This window comes from Bactrocera latifrons, unplaced genomic scaffold (genome assembly GCF_001853355.1).
Source record: "Bactrocera latifrons isolate USDA-ARS-PBARC rearing strain unplaced genomic scaffold, ASM185335v1 scaffold_14, whole genome shotgun sequence".
NCBI classification, from domain to species: Eukaryota; Metazoa; Arthropoda; class Insecta; order Diptera; family Tephritidae; genus Bactrocera; species Bactrocera latifrons.
The window spans coordinates 2,202,072-2,209,963 of record NW_017534852.1 but is presented as its reverse complement, the minus strand read 5'-3'; the positions used below and the strand labels follow the sequence as shown (position 1 = coordinate 2,209,963).

Sequence of the window (7,892 nt, the reverse complement as noted above, 5' to 3'; positions counted from 1 at the left end):
GGATGGAAATGGAGGTTATAATCGGAAAATGGTCACTATTATGGGGGTCTTGAAGTGTATTGGAGGAAAGTTTTGGTGCAATTGGTGGGGAGGACATTACCCTTTCGGGATGGGTAAACGTTTTATGAGTGGAGAAGTGAGTGGGTGATCCATCGTTAAGGACGATTAGGTTGTGAGAAAGTATTATATCCTCAATGATTTCTCCTCTTTTATTATTAGCAGGAGAACCCCACAGCAGGCTCCAAACATTAAAATCTCCTAACAAAACAATTGGGGCAGAAACAGTGTTGATGATATTACTAAGGGCCCTAATAGTAAAGTTCTGATCAGTTCCTCAGAATCGTCGTACGCTCGTGAATTGGACTAAGCAACAACTTGAAAATAATCCGGATTTTCATCGAAAAATTATCTTCGGCGATAAGGCTATTTTCTGGCTAGTAAAATGTGCGTTATTGGTCAAGCAGCACTCCACTCGTACTTCATGAGTCAGCATTGCATCCCGAAAAAATTACGGTTTGGTGCGGTTTATGGGCCGGCGGCGTCATTGGGCCGTACCACTTCCATGATGATCAAGCCCGGCACGGTACTGTGAATGGAAATCGCTACCGCTCAATGATAACCGAATATTTTTGACCTGAATTGGATGATATTGACTTGGAAGTAGGATTGCGCCACAACCCACACAGCGTCACAATCGATTTATTGAAAACCAAGTTTGGTGAACGTGTTATCTCATGAAATGCCACAGTCGATTGGACGCCCCGGTCGTGTGATTTGACGCCGTTAGACTATTTCCTGTGGGGCTACGTAAAGTCTATAATATATGCCAATAAGCCAGCGACGATTGATGAACTTCATACATGTATCGAACGTGAAATTGCAGCAGTATCGGCCGATTTATGCTTGAAAACCGTCGAAAATTGGGTTCAGCGACTGGACTTCTGCAAGTGTGCCCATGGTGGCCATGCAAAAGAAATCGAGTACCATATATAATGGCATCGAATGCACTTTCACATCAATAAATAATTTTATTGATATACCAAGTGCTCTTATTGAAAAACCATTTACAAAGAAGCTGATGCAAGCTCCTACTCAGTTCTTCGCCGCTGTATTTGAATAGCTCGACTGACAATTCAATAAAAATTAAGTAATTAAGTAAGTCGCGAGTGCGCGACTGTTTTTATTTGTGAAGGGTATTATAACTTCGTTGCAGCCGAGGTTAAAGTTTTTTCTTGTTTTATATTATTATTTTTTATTTCTTATGACTCAGTATTAGATAGCACTTTGGAAAGAGTTGTTTCTTATCTGGTTGAAATAAAAGGACATACTGAGTCACAAAGTAGCTAACGATATCTGCTCTTTTGCTTTTTATGTATGCAAGTAAGCCTATTCAGTATTCAGGACTCTTTTGGCTTTACTCGTTTTGCATGCAAGTAGTGACTTTAAATATGAGATATTATGAAAAGAGATTAAGCAAAGAAGTTTGCAACTCTTTAGCGGCTGAATAGGCTGGCAATTGAAAGTGCATAATAATGATCAACAACTTAGTATTTGTTTAGAGGTAACCCATTGCTGAAGGCAAATGAGAATTTTCGTAATATTTGTATAGTGTTTGCAAAACCAAAAGAATGTTAGTATTACTGCATATGAGGAACAGGTCAGTGCCATAGGGCCGTTGAAATTTGCTTAGTGTAGCGGTATAAAGAGGCACATTTACATATACTTAAATGCTGTAGTCAAAATGAGGAACTTCTTTAAATTTCATGGTTTTACAGTGATATGAAAAGTTTAAGAACATCAACTAAAGTCAAAAACTTTAAGTTCTATCCCCAACCCCTAATTAAGAAGCTTTTGCTAAATATATTTTAGAATCCCCACTTCCCAGTTCACAAAATTTTGTATGCATTTTTAGAAATTAATATCTTAATCATATCTGTTTCGCTATATTACACTTGGTTTGGTGGTGGAGCTATTTGTTAAAATTACCGATTTAGTTCCCTCCTGATCTTTACGGGCATGGTATTGTCTTCGCCTTAGATACATACGTCCATAGACACTTATGACTTGGCAAACGGCAAACGGCAAACTGTTTACTTTTTCGTTGCCGAAAATGTTTTTGTGAGCGGAAACCCAAATTATGAACAGGTGGAATTGAACTACCAGTGAGTTTAAAGCCTACGTGCAATTGTTGATTAAGCTGTAATTAATCTGTGTCGTCGACAAGACGTACAATTCCGCTTGGCTAGTAGCGTGATCTTTGTTTTTTAATAATGCAGCACAGCATCGGGGCATTGAGTCAACAAGTTTTTGGTATTTCTCGGCGGAAATGGACTCCCATTCGTTCTTCACATTCTCCCATAGTTGTTTTATCGATATCGATTAACATCGGGCGAGAGAGTTCTTGACGTCAAATCTTCAGTTTATTTTAGCAACTTTTCTTGTTTGTTTGAGGTCATTCTCCTACTGGAACATATACATACAAATGTTCGATTCGTTCGGGCATAAAATGGCACAACATTTTGTCGAAGACCAATTTCGCGAAACGAAGCATTTTTCCACTGCGCGATTTAGGCAATAACAGAACTTTTCTTAAACTTCGGGTACTCAGATCATAAGCGCTTACAGTTCCAATACATACTGTTATGGTACAGTAAAGACGTCTTCTATCTCTACAGCAGTCGCAAATGTAAATTATCTGACAGTAGAATTGACTTTTCTTTCCAACATTGTTTTTTTCGACGTTTTTGATTACTTGGCTGATATCTGTTATTATTAGGTTGTCAAAAAAGTCTTGCGGTATTTTTATTGAATTTTCAAYTGTTCATAAAATTTTTTTTTGATGACTCATGCCCAGCTCTTGACCGATGCTACGGCTGCTACTATGCCGGTCTCTCTCGACCAATTCAGTGATTTTATCGCAATTTTCGACGACAGGCCTTCCGGAGCGTGGCGCATCTTCGACCACCTCTACACCAGAACAAAAACGTTGAAACCACCGTTGTGCGGTGGAAATGGAAACTGTATCGGGTCCATAAACTGCACAAATTTTATTGGCGGCTTGAAATGCATTTTTGGCTTTATCGTAGTAGTACTGTAAAATATGCCGTATTTTCTCTTTATTTTGCTCCATGTTTGCGACGCTATAACTCACGAACGACTTAAAAAAAACGACAATCAATCAAACACGTGTTAGCGCGAGAAATGAGCTTTCCAAAAAGGTAAAGATCCGATGCGATGAATAAGACCACAATTTTTTGACAATCTAATATTAGGTACCATTGTGAGTAGCCAACCAATAATATATTTGACTTCGACATAACGTTTCATCAGAAATCAATTTTTTTGTCAGTGAGGTCTTTTCGAGATGACAATTTTATTTTCGAATTAGACTAAAAAAATATTAAATTCAGTGAATGGCATAGAAGATAGAATGGTGAAGGTGTAAACTAACCTTTCGTTTTGGTAGGGTAGAACTTTTTTTTATCAAAGGGGTTGGGTTTTCATACAATTTGTGGCCAAATCGAATTCCGCCTTTGAGCAGGTTCGACCGTGATCTCCATTGTTACCACTATTCATTGACGGCCAAGAAATGATAGAGAAACCCCTTTAGAAACTTGAAGGGTTTCATACACATTTGTGAAGTCCAAATACGGAATCTATCGCGCAGACAGTTTTCTTGTGTCCAATTCTTATATAAGATGTGACTTACTTCTCCTTCTTCTTTATTGTCGTAGACAACGCTTCTGCAGTTATAGCTGAGCTTACAACAGTGCGCTAGTAGTTCTTCCTTTTCGCTATTTGGGGCGAATTAGAGATTCCAAGTGTAATCAGGTCCTTTCCAACTAGTCTTTCCAACAGAGTGGAGGTCTTTCTTCTCCCCTGCTTTCCTTGGCGGGTACTGCGTGGAATACTCTCAGAGCTGGAGTGTTTTCATTTATTCGGATGACATTACCAATCCAGGGTAGCCGCTGTCTCTTACTTCGCTGAACTATGTCAATGCCGTTGTATATCTCAAACAGCTCATATCGTTCAAGAGACTGTTTTATTTTGATATGGACGTGACTAACACTGACTTTTAAAATGCCTAGCATCTTAGTTATCTCACGCATCTTTCATCAAACGTTCATCGTTGTAGCAGTTTTCGGTGCCAAAAACTGGAAGCGAATTACTGACCTCATTTTCCAATTTTATAAAATGAAACAAAATTAGTCCCATTCGACTGAAATTTTGACCGCATCCATTTACGAGATGCAATGTCGTCACATATCCGATGGCTAAGTACTTATCAGACCGCGTTCGTTGGCACTGTACTTAAATTGTATTTAATCCTCTAAGTGATAAATGCGACTTAAAATTTATACTGGCTTTAGCACACAGATTAACCGACATGGTTAATTGGCCGAAATTCATTTTATGAATGCAAAAATAATACGGAACTTTAACTACATCCACGCCACAAATGATGTATGTATGTGTATGTTATATGGGGTAGTTAGTAGCACAGAAAAATTTTCGACGGCCCATAATTCATGTAAATGCCATTTTAGCTGATTAATATTTTGAGTCACGTGCCCGGCGGCAAGTGTGGGCTCAGGACGCGCATCGCGCGCCTACAACTGTAATGAAATCATTTATGAAGATTTATTGCCGCATGTTGCATGCCGCCCAGTCACCAGCTTAGCACCCTGCATCCACACAGCGCAGATACCAGCAGCGTATAGCAACGAAAGGCAACAAATGCAGCAACCGTAAACATTTCGTTGCACGCGCTCAAATGGCGCAACAGATGTGCACAGTTGCCATTGACTAAGCTATTGCCAGTTGCAACTATGCATGCCTGTTGTCCGTTATTTACATATACACATACACACAAGTACTTGTGCGCTTTCGCCGCTATGCTAAATATTTTGCTGTGGGCTATTTTAAGGCACTGTCGTCGTGTTTGTTATGCCAAATATTCTACTCATCTTCCAACATTAACTGCAGCACGTGCATTCCATCACTATATGCGCATGGTAGTGTGCTCTTTAGCCGAATAACGAGCATGCACAATTATGAGCACCCTTAGACATAGTGACGCCGATGAGATTGAGCTACTTAATTGTTGTTGTGGTTGTTGTAAAAAATATAGTTAAATGAGCTAATCTATAGAAACGTTACCCTGCTGCAGCGGTTGTCTAGCATTTTTAAGCGATTAGTTAACTGAGTGGCATAGTATTAAGCTGCAGTATAGTAAGTATATAAGATTTTATGAAACAAGAAAAAAATTTAACTTCAGCTGCACCGAAGCTAGAATACCCTACACTTGTAATGGGAGATGTATTTTCGATTTTTTTCATTGGGGGTGTTTTTTTCACGTGGTTGGTCCCAAACCCAGCGCACAACCTTGGAGAGAGTCGTAGATAATTTCGTCTATCTTGGAACTAGCATTAACACCAACAACAACGTCAGCTCCAAAACCCAACGCAGAATAACTCTCGCTAAATGGCGCTACTTCGGACTGAGTGGGAATTTAGAAGTAAAGTCCTTTCTTGATAAATAAAAACCAAACGCTATAAGTCACTTGTTATTCGAGAGACAGGTTCTGCGAAAGATTTATGATCCTTTGTCCGTTGGCCACGGCTAATATCGCATTCAATGGAACCATAAGCTGTATGAGATATGCGACGACATTGACATAGTTCAGCGAATTAAGAGACAGCGGCTGAGCTGGCTAGGTCGTGTCGTACGTATGGACGGAAACACTCCAGCTCTGAAAGTATTTGACGCAATAACCGCCGGGGGAAGCAGAGGAAGAGGAAGATCTCTACTGCGTTGAAATGACGAGGTGGAGAAGGAATGACTAAACTTGGAATCTCCAATTGGCGCCAAACAGCAAAAAAGAAGAACGACTTGCATGCTGTTGTAAACTCGGCTATAATCGGGTCAGTGGTTTCTACGCCAATAAAGAAGAAGATTGACGAATTTACATGAATATTGCTTTTAATGGAAATCAGTTTTTTTGATATTTAGGATTGTAACCTTTTTGGTTTAAAGTGCTGTGCTTCGTTTTGCATCTATTTGGATGCAGAAGTTATGCAAGTCACTTTTAGGTGAAGTATCTCAGCTAATGTATAATGGCTGGCGGTCGCCCTTGAACTACTATATACAGTCCATGTGGCTATATATAATTATATATACAATGCCTTTATTCAGAACTCATAAGTAGGCAAACGTCTTTGGGTAAATAAAAACTACTTAGGCGCTATATAGTATAATGATTACCACCATCTCAACGGGATGTCTGAAGGTGTGTGCTCCCAGACGTCTAAGCTTTGATCTCGCAAAGGCGCAAGAAACAAGCTTAAAGTGTTGTTAACCTTACCCCGTGAACGGCGCTAAGTTAATGAATAGCTAGAACATATGCAACTAAGTAAAGTCCAACATTACTGAGAGGGAACATTTCAATATAAAGCTTGTGAATTACTTCCGGCCCAATCGGTCTTGCGACAGGGCAAGAACAAATGTCAGCCCAGCGCTGGCTCGAAACCGGCTTCAGTTGCATATTCTCTCAAGCAAAGTGGTTCAGAATAATCCGTAGAACATTTCCCGCATACGCCATTTTTCCGCCTTCTTTGCTTCCTCTAAATTAACACCCATAAAATACAACTATACTATAGTACGTATGTAAGTAGTTAACCATAAATCGTTGCGTGGAACGTCTTAAGTGAACACGGGGCTTCAGTCAAGGGTGTGCGTGTCTCAGTGTGTGCATATGGAAAATATGAAAAACGTTCGATAAATACGATTAAGCGCGTGCTGTTCACACTTCAACCAATCAAGCCAACAGCTAGCTTCCGTTAAGGAAGTAGCAAAATCGACAAATTGGTTTTTCACACCACCCAACACAATGCAAACGGGACACTTGACGGACACAACACACAAACCTACAACTGCCTTCTCACCTACTTGTAAATAGTACTTAGAATGAGCGGTGAGTGATGTGTGTGGACATGGGAAATCAAAGCAGCTAGTTGACTATTCGATGACTTTGTGTCATGTTGTACCTGCTGATGGCTGACAGCGGCGAAGGAAAATAGACTGAAATGGACTTAAATGCAATTTTGTGAATTTTGAAAAGAAATTCAATTTACTTCCAACAATGCTGATTGTGATAGTCGCCAACTACCTTTTCATAATGGGATTTAGTTATTATATTTATTATTGAATATTTTTGGCGTTTGACGATTAGTGGAAGTGAGCGATGGACAGTTTTTGTGGAAGTGTCTGTCATCTATATTCTTTGGATTAATATACAAAGTGTTAGTGTCATCTTCAGCGTTTCGTAGTATGAACGGAACCCAAGCCTGGTGTTGTTCTTATTTTTTATATTTTTAGACACATCAACTCTTTTAAAATATATGTTTATGTATTATGTAAAGCCTATTTAAGCAGTAATTGAGTATAGTGCAGTTTATTGGCATTCCGATGAAGAGCACTCTCATCATGCTAAATAAAGGAAAATATTCTCCATATACGAGGGTGTTTTGACACAACAGTAATTATTATACGTCAATATAATTTGCCATTTGGACTATTCACAATAGTAAAAGTTATCTAAAATCGGACGAGACAACAGAGTCTAAAGTTAATGAATCGATGATGGCTATATAACTCGAAAACGCTTAACAAATAATACTAATGTTTGAAAATTGGCATTCAACTGTATCAAAAATGATTGAGAGTTCGATGCGAGGTTTCACAGTTCGAAAAGTGCGATTGCACTGTCACCTTGGACAATTACCCAAATAATAACAATAATAATAAATTTATTAGCAGCTTCCTGTTGCCATTTCTTCCATAATTCCATTTAGTATTTCTGACGTTTTTTGTTAGTCGGTTAACGCACTTTT

At 39.1% G+C, this 7,892-nt stretch overlaps 1 protein-coding gene across 2 annotated transcripts in view; it reads left to right on the top strand.

Moving 5' to 3' along the window:
- The window catches only part of LOC108965375 (solute carrier organic anion transporter family member 4A1), a 39,997-nt gene that overhangs the window by 7,488 nt on the left and 24,617 nt on the right, over positions 1-7,892 (top strand). The gene's annotated exons all lie outside the window — the stretch shown is intronic.